Below are 13,728 nucleotides of genomic sequence, written 5' to 3'. Positions count from 1 at the left end.
TATATATATATATATATATATATATATATATATTCACGATTATCTTTCATATATATATATGTCGTTTTATGAATATAAAATACAGATTTGTTTAATTATGATAATTAAATAAATGTTATGACATATTTTTGATTGATAAAATTCATATATAGTATTTTTTTCATAACGACTTTGTTGATTGTTTTATGATAATTGAATCCTTGAGAAATATTAATAACAATTTTTATTCTTTAAGAATGTTGTGACACAGTACTTTTATAATTGTCACACACAACTGTTCCAATTGATTTCTCACTCTCTTTTTTATTTTTATTATTATCTAACTCTCTTTTTTATTTTGAATACAATAACACTCTTCTTTATTATTAAAAATCTTATCTATTATACATTTTCGTGGAAATACATTTATGTCATCATATGTTAGCATAGATTTATTCTGCGCAAGAAGCAGGAGATATGCTAGCGATGCGATAAACTGATAATCACATTGGATACCTCGTTGCTGCATTCTCGGATGGTTCGGGCGAATCATGCTTACGTGGCTGATGCAGTTTCGTGTGCAGTGATGAGCTATTATATCGCTGATCACTTTGAAAAGTGAAGTAACGAGATTTACATTTGCATTTCTCATGACGCAAGCGCTTTATAACCACCTTGTAACTTGCATCCTAAATAGAGATTGATTATTATTGATGATTTTATAAGCATTATATATTGATACTTGAGAAATTAGCAACACGGTTACCGATATGATTTTTAAGACTGTTTCATTTTTTTAATTAATATGACATTTATTTTAAGAAAGAAAATTGCAAAATATTTTTAATTTATACGAATAAGTTTAAATTATTTTTTTGTTATTAGACTACTCTGAATCTAAATTAATGGATTTTAATTAAATTTTAATTAAATGAATTCTTTAATTTTACTCACATCATAAGGAATAAAATTGGACCCATTATTTTTGTATGAAATATAATATGGTTCGTGTAAAAATTTGCTCTTAAAAGTTTAATGTAATGTAATCTTCAGATTGTAGTTGTGTTGCACAACAATGTCGTGCCAATTCTACTGCTTTATATTTATAACAGAAGTTAGTGTTCGATAAAAAAGGATATAAAGTAAGGATTACACGTGGTCGTAATCGTCTATTTTTGAGATTCACAGCGTCTTAATCTGAAACGCATGTGGTTCCATTTGATACCGCGATAAACAGGTCGTCAAGTGCGTCATAAAACGCTAATCCAGACCTGCACGTGCAGTGCAAGCGGTATTGTAGCATTGTTGCATGCCTCAGACCGATCGACTCGATTTACCGCGGACTTGCAAGTAAGTGCGCGATTTGCGCGAACGACCGGTCAGAAAGCCATTTATCCTTGCCGCTATGACGCGAGGAATGCTACGTATGCACTCCGTGTTTGTATGTGCTTGCCTGTCGCGAATTTGCATAGTATCCATAATTCGAGTCTTCGAGTCTCATGGAAAGACAGTTGCGCAAAGTAATCGCTTTAGCCGGAAGCTGATCTTACGTAAAGCGAAAGTTTTTAAAACTGTTGTTGCGAGTCGCACGTGCGTTTTTGAGATCAAATAGATAAAGTCGCTCCAGAAACAGATGTTGTCAGTTATTTATGAAAATCTAATACGAGTATTTAAAAAAAAATGTTTAAATGTATGAATTGCGTGCAACGATGCCTCGAATGGAATCCTACTATTAATTTTTCTACAGTGCAGAAAAAAATAATGTTATAGTTGTAGAATAATGTTTGTAATGTAGAATATATTAATTTAAATCGCGTTACTATTTCTTTTTTACACAAAATATTTTAGCACATTCGTAAATTTTTGATAAAGTTAAATGTAAAATCGATATCTTCTTAGATTCAATTAACCTTTACTTCACTTTCGAGTTAGGTATTAATTTTTCTTTTATCGCGTAGTGTGACGTAGTGCAGATAAAAATGTAATATTATTCGGAAGGGGTATTCTCTCAAACGTTGGAGTTACAAATAACACGCAGTTACAAATAAATGCACGCAAAGCGTGGACAATTTTTGCCAGTGACGTTGTATTTGCAAGCGCACCAGCGAAGTCAATATCGGCGAAGAATCATCAAGATTTGTATCGGTCGGCACACCATTGGCGATGCATTTTCGTGGTTTACAGAGGACGCCGGACGTTATTGACCTCTCGCAAATTGGAATTCGGAATCACCTGGCGCGGCGGCCGCGCCTGCGACTCGTGTAAACGCATAATACATATGGGCGCGTTGCTATTGGCCTCGCGCAAATTGAAACTCGGAAAACCTACTGCAGCTTCGTTTACGATTTATGTGACTGTGTAACTCGCATTGTAACTGGTGGTATTTATCGTTCGCGTGTAACTGCCGCATTAACGAAAATAGGGGGGAAAAAGGAAACACGCGAAGGGCTAGAGGTAAAGATTGATCGACGGTTTGCGCATTTGAATCGCAAAATTTCCAAGCACAATGAAGATTTATTCATATCAAAATTATGAAAATCGTTCTTACATTATTATTTGACCTCGTTTTTTTTTATGAAAGTATTCTTTCTATCGGTATGGTGTAACACAGAAAGCGATAAAGAGTATTTAAACGATTTTAATTTCTTATTGTTGGATATAAATGCATCAAATATAATATTCGATAAATAATATATAATATAAAATATAATATTCGATTATATAACATTCTTTCATTAAATCATTTATTCATGTATAATATTTATACACAGGGAATTTTTATTTCTGATGAGACCTCTAATCGTAAAGCAAATGGGTTAAAATAGTTAATATTTAAGGCTTCTAACAATAAATAATTCATCATTGGTTATAATTTGAAAGAAACGTATTAAACTACAGCGGTAACTTTTCTAATGTATTACTATGAAAATATCCGATTTCTTAGCTTGTTTATTTAAAGTAGAGAGACAATTGTTTTGAAATACTAACGATACTAAGGCAAAGGAGAGAAAGAAGAATGCCAGGAACGGTGAGAGAAACCGACAATCCAATCTAATTATCCGTAATGCGCCGGAACACGGAAACGAAGGCTTGTCGTTCCGCCTCACCCTTTCCGGTTGTCGATGTTATTCATTTGTTTGTCTGTGACGCGGGACTTCCCTTTTCCTTCATCATGCTCCTTTTCTTCCGATACTTCACTCATGTTGTGCGCATCGAAACGATTTGCAAGTTAAAGACTGTCGAAAATCATTTATCAAACATTACAGTAAGATTGCGCGATACGTGTAGAAGTGCGTCATTTAAACATTATATTTTATACTCATTAGAGGATCATGAAAGCGCGATTTTGTAGATATATCAGATATATTATTATTATCTGTATCAGATATATTGAAGATAGTTGAAGAGTAGTAATTCTATCTGCTATCTATTCACACATAAAAAGTAGATAATTAAGTTTCGCGGAAATTGAATTTTATTCATAGATGAATTATTATCTTCCACTGCACACATATTATAGAACTGAATGGTTAGAAAAAATAATTGATTTATGATAATATAATATTAGATTATGTTGTTGTGGCTTGAAATTTAAACTTTTGATAAATATTTTTGAAGCGAAATTGAAACTCCTTTCTTAAATCAATTTCTAGCTAAATGACAAATAATTTATTTGAGAAAGATTGAATTTTCTTGTTTTTCTCTCTCTTTAGAATACGATCGATTAAGACGTGTTAATTGTTGATATTTCTTAATGGAATTTATTAGAATAAAAATTTAAGGTACTTACAACGTAAATTCAATCTTATCTGTAAAAGATAGAAGAGGATATAATTGAGTTACCCACAGTACATCGTAATTTAGCTTTATTCGTTTAGTATTTAATCGTTCTGCGATTATTTTCGTAATTGACTACAAAAATAACTGTTTTAATTGTTATTAAAATATGGGAATTTTTAAATTTCATTACAATAATTTCATTACAATAATTGAGCCGTTAATAGTTAATTACAGCTAGTATTGTATAATTATTATTTTAGGAATTGACTGCTTGATTGTTTAATTTTAACGATCTATTAGCATGTCTTGAGAAGAGGGAATAATGGCAATTTTATGCGATCTAAGACCGACCATGTTCTAAATTATACAGGACTATAAAAAAATTTTTGAAGAACAATTCAAATCGGAGTAGATGTTTCTTATAGAATTTGTGTCATTGTAAAATACGTAAACTGTTTCGCTCCATCACATCCAGTTTTTTAGATTTAGATAATCAAGAAAAATGATAGAAAATCTGTAAAAATTGAAATATTTAAGGAAACAGCAAAAATTAATATGACATTAAAATTTGTTGCAGAACTGATTTAAATTTATTTTGGCACGTTTAAAATGTAAGAAATAAAAATTTTGCTTTACTGTTACTTTGCTTGTTATTATAACTTACATGCACCGTATAAATTTATATTGAGAGGCACTTCGTACCCAACCTGTGGCTAACTTATCTTTCAAAAATAAGCAATTAAAATAATTCGCATTTCTGAAGCTGAAAAAGCTTCCATAGCTTACGCAGATCGGCTGATTGTTTATTGTATAATGGTATTTTACATCGATTTATTCTATGACATGTTAGATTATAGTACTTAACATTAGTAAAGCAAAATTTGTTCACTTCTTATACTCTTTTTTAAACTTATTAAAATATATTCAAATCGTTCTGTAACCGCATTTTAATGTTATATTTACTTTTGTTCTTTCCTCAAATGTTTTAATTTTCCATCATTTTTTATCATTGCTAAAAAATTAGACATGATAGATTAAAACATCTACAAATTGAGATTCAGCGACTAAAAAGTTATAAGAAATCTACTCTGATTTGAGTTGTTCTTCAAATAAATTTTTTTATGGTTCTGTACGCAACGTAAATCATATTATCTGTACTTGCCAATTTGTTTATCTTTTACATAACTCATGTAATTTATGTTAAAGTAGTGGAAAATATATTTAAATATTTATATAGAAACGTTCAAAATTTAGCCTTGCTCACATATTTTCGCGCTCCTTTATTTAATTGATTTATTCATATATTTTCCAGGTTGAGGTAATATTATTTGCAATAAGTTCTTTTCAATGTTTTAAGATGTTTGTAGCATTATTATTAAATCGATAAATTTAATATATGATATTAATATTTCAGCTTTAATTGAGAATTGCGTTTTTCGGTACGTCTTTTGAAGAATCTATAAAATTGTATTATATTTAAATGTTTACAGAAATATTATTTGTCATTAAAATCTATACCTTTAATCTTATTAGACGTTTTACTTAATTGATTTATTCATCTAAGTGGTCTGATTTAATTTATTATTTTGTATACCTACAGAGTTATAGTCTAGTTAATGAAGTTTCGAGTATATCACGTAAATTTTGTAGACGTGCGGAGACCATCTGAAGATAATTTCAAAGTGCACTATTCGTGGTGCACTTCTGACCCAGCTGGATCTTTAGAATGCGCAATCGACCGCCTCCGTTCGGACACGCATTGTCCCCCCCCCCCCCTCCAGTTCGTTCCCTTCACATCGCGTTCTCTCACGGACTTGCCAGCGAAGACTGTCCAAAATTTATGGCGCATAAACTCATCCGTTGCCGCGTGCTTTTATGACGAGCGCACTGTAGCTCGTGTCAGGGCCAGAATGAGTTTTGCGTATCCGCGTGAAAAGCTTGCGCCTGTCTCCCGCTCGATCCCTCTCCGCCTCTCTTCTGCTGGTCGGTTGCGTCGTTCGCAGCCGCGCTTTTCCCGCCCTATTTAATAAAGAGTGATTTACACGCGTTTCCATGCACTGGCCGCTTTCATCGTGACTTAAAAGCGGTCTCGCGGTTTGCGTTGCGATTCAATGGCGTCCGATAAAGTTTGGCTTTTGTACATACACATTCGACTTCCACTCTCCTCTTTCCGCGCTGCTTCTTCAAAAAGAATAATTTATGATGTTGGGAACTGAATAGATAAACGGTGTTCACGTATATTTCAGAGTTAATCAATATCAGTTTAATTGTAGATGCCACATATTCAACTAACGATAAGAAAGATAATACTTTTAATATCGATAGCAATGAAGTATTTAAACTACAATATTAGAAAAGAATTCTGAGCTCTCTCTGTAAATGTGATACAACTAATTAGTTTCAACTATAATATATTTTAATTTATATTTTAATTAGTATAATATTACTTAGAATAATTATTTAGAAATGAAAATTTACGACAAATAAATGATCAATGTTTAATGTTTTTAAAAAAGATATTAATTTATCCATAAAATTTCAATGAAATTAGCTTGTACCTTCTTGAAATACATTTCGAAATTAACGCGGGTCTCATTTACATACATTCCGTTAAATTCTGTTTAATTCTGTTGCTTTTTTAAAGCAACAGAATACATTTTATGGATGAAAATGGAGTACAATAAATCACAAGCCATAATAACTAAATGTTTGATTTTTTGCGAGTAATATGATTTGAAGTGCTAGATCTAGATTCTACTTTAGTTTTTATATTTATTATGGCTGTTATAAATGGCTGAATGTTTGAATGTGCTTCACTTTTTTTATAGATGCACGAGGACGTATCTATACGTCAGCTACTTTGTAAATTTTTCAAGAACCCTTTTCCATGCAGCGACAACTGTGACGATATACGTATGTGTGTATGTCGAAATGTTTACGGTTTTACAACTTTTTTGCGCAACGTCAATTCGGCTCATATATGCTTGCGCTTGTATCGCAGCTATGTACGACCGCGCTTAAAATTTAATGCAATAAAGCCGCGAGAGATGTCGGCGGTCGAAGGTATTTCTGTTGCTCCTTTTCAAACGCCTACATTGTATAGTTACGGCGTTTACTCGGCCGAAACATTTACGGTTTTACAACTTTCCCTACGATGCGATGTGCGACGTCAATGTAATGGTCTTCGTGTCAGGGATATACATGGCGGCGCTTAAAAATTAATGCAATAAAGCTGCACGAGATACCCCGCGCGAGCGCGTGATACCGGTAGGTATTTTTATTAAGGCCCACGGCGTGCGGAAAGCTCGTCTACCGAGCTTTTCGTTCGCAGCCACGCTTCCCGTTGTACTTAATAAAGAGTGATTTACATGCGTTTCTCGCCGCGTTGTAGTGAATCCCATCTCTTGCATCCACCGTGAAAAGCTCGCGGTGTAATCAGGAATTTAACGTCGCCGCGTCGCGCGTTACGAACGATGCTTTTATTTCGTGACGATACCACAATTACCAATGCACATATATCGATATTTTGCAGTTATTGTTCCCTCTCTCTCAAAAAAAGAACTCGCAAGCGTAATTATTGCGACTAAAGTAATAATTGAATAAGACTGTATTTAAGAATATAAATTTAAATATTTAATAGCTAGCAATATCTCAAGCACATTCTCTATTTGTAAATAATAAAATTATTTAAAAGATTTGTTTCATTTTATAAAAATTGTTTGATTTATTAATTTGTAAATTATCACTTTTATTTATTCATTTATTTAATCTAATGATGAAGTATATCATTAGCGTTTATGTTAGCCTTTTTGCTAGATAAACTAAAATGAAGGTATCACAACGACTATTCATTAACATTGTTTTCATATAATTAAGTAGGAAAAACAATGTGTCAGTTGTAATCTATTGATAGAATATATGATAAACGTACTAATTTACTAATTCATGCCTTTAAAAACAATACAAGACAGCGAATTTTAAAAATTTTTCAATTTTCTCGACTAAAGTTTTAATTTGAGTCTGTAAAGCATTGTAATATTTCTAATGTACATTGTGTTGATTATTTTAGTAATTAAATTCTACGAAATTTAGAGCTGAATTGTTCTGTAAATTTATTATCAGATCGTTTTATTATATTTTAATGTCAAGTTATGTTGAAAATTTAAAGAATGTAAAAATCTAATAAAGAATCTAATTTCCTAATATAATTAAAAAAGATCTGCATTGTAAAATATTAAAAAAAAATATTAAAAAATTTTGAAATGACTAAATATAATTTAAGATTCTAATAATATCTGAAAATACTTATAGAGATGTAACAATTCAGGAAAGCATTAATTTGAATCGCATCACTCTTTTTCGAGACACCCGATATACACAGAGCTCTCTATACTCTTTGTGACCCGGCTTTGTAACGGCGTTAACATATATGCTCGCGCGGCATCGGCTTACAACCTACGATGTTATTCTAAGCAATACGCGCGGGAAACGGGCATTAGTCATTTTCTGCGCTGACAGCCGCTTTAAAGCGGTTTCTACCAATGCCGTTATTTTCACGTTCGCTTCGCACTTTTCCACGTCTCCCGCCGAGCGTCTCCCGACGCTCCAGATGCTTCCTGTTCCGGTCTTTCCACGAGGCGAACGGAAATCCCTTCTCGCGCTGAAACACGGAGATTATCTGTCCTGTTGTTTTCACTTTACTCCCTCCTCTCCCACACTCTCTTCTTCTCGCCATCTCGCCCTCAACTCCCGGCGAACGTCTGCGTTTCTCCACCGCGGAAAAGGTAAAAGGTACTCGTACGCCAATCCTTCAGACTTACCGGACGTGTTGTTTCTTCGCGTAAGAAGTGCATCATAGCGGAAGAAGGTAACTTGGCAATTGCAACTCTCGTGCTTTTATGTTTCTATGTTAATCGACGTATTTTGATATTAATCCGAATACTATCAAAAACATATTTGCATTAAATTTCGATGAATCAATTTTGTGCATTAGTGACATGTTAACAATTTTTTTACATTAAGAAAAAAATTTAGTATCTTCAATAAAACAGTTTAGTTGACGGATTGCGTAACAGTGATTCTCTTGTTTATATAAGAAAAATTTAGTTTTTTTACTTAATATTTTTAACTTTTTAAATAAAAACAATATTTGCTTATATCAATTAAATTCGTTCGTTTGGTATAAATAAATTAGTATTCTTATTTGGTACATTTAACCATTTGTGTTTGGTTAATTTTAAGGTTTATAGAACAAAATGATATAATCTTATAGTGTTAGGAAAAATATTCTGTTTTATGAATCAAAAGTTTACTGTCACAACAAAATATTTGGTTAAAAAATAACCAACCATTTTGTACCAATCAAAATGGTTGGTTATATCAACTAAATTGTTGATATAAACAAATATTTTTGTTATTTAAAGCTGAAAAGAGTGAGTAGAAGCAACTAAGCTTCTTGCACATGAATAGAACATCTGTTTGCTGTTAAAAAAATGTCAGCTTTGCTGAAAACATTAAGGTAATTCGAGGGAAGATGCCACAAGGGAGAAGACGTTTTGTTTATAATTTTTTAATAGAACATGCGTTGGCTACATTGATTGTGCAAAAGCGTGTGGTAAACAGTTGCACAGTTATTGGTAGAGATGAACATGTTCATGCCAAAGCCGATTGATAAAGATTATACGAAAAGGTATGTCGTGAAACATGCTATTTGTAATATTTGATATGCTAATAGCTAAGGTCTGTATTTTGAAGCTTACTGTAAAATCGGGTAAATAATATACAGTTTTAAGTCAGTGTTCCCTGGAAGTGGGGAGTGAGGATATAGATTATAATTTGTATTATTATATTCTTATATGTGTAAAAGTATATTCTTATATGTGTAAAAGTTGCAATTGAATATGCCTTTTACAATTGGGGATAAGATGACAGTAAATGCAAAACACAATTTTTCCTGCTTAAAACCATTATTAAAAACGATTTTATGAATTAAAATTTTGAATTTTAATATAATTCACTTTATATCATTCATTCGAAATATTTTAAATTAATGAAATGCTGTTTAAACGAATAAAAGTATGTCCAATTTATTTCCTAAATTACTCTCTTTCATATTTCGTCAATTTATGTTTTATCATACCTTTATTTTTGTAACTTAAATCCTTGATTATGGACTATAAATAAATAAAATATGCAAGTTTATATGGCATCATTTTATTTAATGTTTGTGACATCTTTTTCCATAGGAGATGGCATTTTATCCGTATATATAAGGGGAAGATGCCATTTTTGCAGGATATCAATTTTTTTTAATAATACGGAACATCAAAAGTTTAATTCATTAATTTGTATGAATAAAGGAAGGTTGCTAGAATATAAATAATACTTTTTTTCGTTCGTTAATTCAATAACATTAAGAAATTATTCAAGAATAAAGACTTAAGAATAAAGGCGTCTTCTCTCCAATGACCTTAAATTTTTTTCTATGTAATATGACATTGCATAATATATATAGCATCTCTTAGCAATAATAAATATAGATTATGTAACGAAATTTAAATAATGGCGAATAAATTTAGTCAAATAAAAAATAATAAAAAATTCTATTAAGAGCCGGACAGGATCGATATTAATGTTTATTATTGAGAATCGATATTAATTTTTATTATCTTATATAAGTATTGCAGATGTTTGACCATATTTTTTTGGTCTTCAGTGCAAAATTGATGGATTTTTTAAATTTTAAAAGAAATTACCAGAAAGAAAGCATGAATTAAAGACACATGAAAATACACAAAGATTGTTTACAGAAAGTGGAAAAGTAAAATCAAAAATTATAATTATAAAAAGTTATAAAGTATAAATATTAACGAATGATGTAATAAACGAAAAAATATAAGTAGAAGTAGTATTATATATATTAAAAATAATTTGAATCTATCGGTATTTTATACGTATGCTATAATATCAGCAGTAGGCAATAATGGTATTTAATTTATGTATGTATAATCATAGATAAATGGAAACCAAGGTCTTCTAAGGATGATCCGTCGAGCGAATAATTTCCTACCTCAACTCGCTCATCAATGCTTTCAAGATATTGCGCCGTGGTTTTCCGCGACCACGATGTTTTCGGCTACTTTTAATCCCGGATTTATATTAGTCTCTCTCTCTCTTTCTCTCTCTCTCTCTCTCTCTCTTACTGCCGTCTTGTCTTACTCCTCTTAGTAATGCCTTTCATGGTTTTAAAGCTGCGGACTCATAACCCCGACCTATAATCCATCGTAATCCTTAAGACAACTAAAAGCGACTTTCCAGTTTTTCTCTCGAGGACTAGCGTTTCGACTTTTGCAAAAAATATGAACGATTGAAAGATCAGGATATTTGCAAACAAATTTTCGATTTTTATTTAGTGGATAATTGATATCAAAATAGATTAGAAATAAATCTTAATTTTAATAGGATTTAAAGACCTCACATTAATTACATAGAAAAAGTGGCTTCAGAAAAAATAATTGAAAATATGATATTTTGTAAATTATGGGATGTTTTTCAAAAATTTTCATAGGCACAACCGTAAAAAATGAATAGATTTTGTGATTTTACACCATTTTAAATTTGCTATTTTGAATCTAATCGAATTGGAAAATATTATTATCTACTAAACTTAACTAAACTATTTTGGTAATTATATCTTAATTTTTTGAACTTTTATCTTCTTTTATAATGTAAATTATACATTTTATATATGAAATATGATATTTTTCGCATCGAGAAATAAGAATTAATGGTAAAAAGAACATATGGTTGTTTTTCGAAAAAGATAATTGCAAATTGCAAATCGTATCATTTTTTTTTAAATAATAATATGTTCTGTTTTACATTAATTGCTTCATTTCATTACTCTGTGTATAAAGCATTAAGATCTATTTAAAAAATTTTTAATTATTCTTAATGTAATTTAATCTCCCCTAAAAAAATTTAATTAAATATTTGTAATTATTTGAACTTTTTTCTCTAAGATTTTTCTGAAACTCTTATGTCTACTATACCTACGATTAAGTGCAAAAATGGATTATACATTTTTAAATTTTATTACAATCGCAAATGTGAGAAGGAAAAATTTGGATGACAGTAAATTATACATTATATATAGACAGAAAATCTTCTTGATCATGATTCACTATTCTGTCGTCCTTCTCTCGACTAAAGTTCTCGCTAAAAGCTTCTTCACCAGCTTGTTTAAGCGTAAGGGCGCGAATACGCCGGCCAATGAAAGCGCCTCTCTCTTACCTTTCGCCCGCATTGCAGCGTAGCCAAGGGACGATTTACGAATCGTCGTCGATGCGGGGTTCCCCTCTCTCTCTCTGCCATCATCCCTTCCATCCCCCCTTCCCCCGAGTCCTCTCGCCGCCCTTCTGCTATCCGTGGCCCTGGATCGATCTGCTGCACCAGGGAGAGAATTTAGGGACGCTTCGTTAAACTACGCTGTAAAAAAGTTCACCCACCGATTGGGCCGCCAGTTCTGAAGCCTCCTCGAAGGGAAAGAGGAATAGACAGTGGTGGCGTAGGGATTCTTTTCTCCTTCTACCCCTTTTTTCTCGTCTTGAAGATGGATCCCCTCACCTCTCCGGTTTTTCCTTTACCCCGGAAGGATTCCGCTTGACGATGGCTTTTGGATAGCCGCCCAATCGCTGCCACATATTCCTATCGGTCTCCAGTTTCCACTTTCCATCGTCTTCCTCCCTTCTATTTTCATTCACTTGTTATTACTCGTTTCTTGAGTTGTGTAATGAAATAATCTTGTAACTATGTAACGCTCATAATTTTAATTCTATCTTTCATAAGCACTACTAGAATGCAGAAAGCAAATTATTCTTTTGATTTAAATTGATAAATAATAATTTTTGCAGTGTTCTTGAACTCTAAATATCTATCTTTTATCGTGTATTAGTTTATTTATTTCAAACAGTATGTTGAAAAATAAGATTTTATTTTATAAAGTTTACATTTTAATCTATCACTTCTTATTCTCGCTGCATTGTTTATATTGCACATGTTGGAAGTTTTCACAGCTGTAGAGTTACATATAGATTTTAAAAATGAAGATTGATCTATGGTATAAGAAATCATAGAAACAATAGCGCTCTTTTGGAAATTGCGCATCAGCAATCCACCTTGCACCATTACGCGCAACGTAGACATGTTACCGTTCGAGCGAGTAAAAAACGTAAATACTTTTAACATTATTACCTTTATTAAATTGCATTGTACTTTTTCGAGATGCACTTGCCGTTAGCGCGCGGAATCTTTTGGCGTGCTTTATGACCAAAATGGAAGCATAGTTGAATCTGATCCAGCCAGGATCCATCCCCAGATGTTGGCGTTGCCGACGTGTAAACTCGCTCTTCTTCGCTTTGGGATGTGTCCCTTCGCTCTGCGAGATTTTTAAGATGTTCTGTGAGTTCGACTTTTATTGTCTTGCCGTACGAAGTTAAGTTGAGAAAATAAAATCGTTATTATCTCGAAAATGTTCAGAAAGGAGGAAATCAAAGTTAGAGAGATTGAAACGACGAAAATGGTATGTTATAGAGATGTTATAAGATGTTTCATTTTAATCGCTCCACTAGAATATCTCAATGAAGAGACGTGGGGTTAAAAAAAGTTTTAGATAAATGTTATATGACTTCGAGGGGAGGGAGACATAAATATACCTTGACATCAAGATGAGAGTTAGTTACTTTGAATTTTTTTAATGGAACCTTCTATTTATTATTGCATATCTATTTATTATTGCATTTTTGTAGCTTACATCGAGAGCTTTTCAAAACACTATATTAAAATATTTTTTAAGTTTTGAGTTATAAGGCTTGAAATTACAGTATCGCCGGAAGAGAGAGAGAGAGAGAGAGAGAGAGAGAGAGAGAGAGAGAGAGAGAGAGAGAGAGAGAGAGAGAGAGAGAGAGAGAG

Source organism: Atta cephalotes, assembly GCF_000143395.1.
Source record: "Atta cephalotes unplaced genomic scaffold scaffold00031, whole genome shotgun sequence".
In the NCBI taxonomy this organism is placed as follows: domain Eukaryota; kingdom Metazoa; phylum Arthropoda; class Insecta; order Hymenoptera; family Formicidae; genus Atta; species Atta cephalotes.
The sequence above is the reverse complement of the archived record's forward strand: the minus strand, read 5'-3'. Positions refer to the sequence as shown.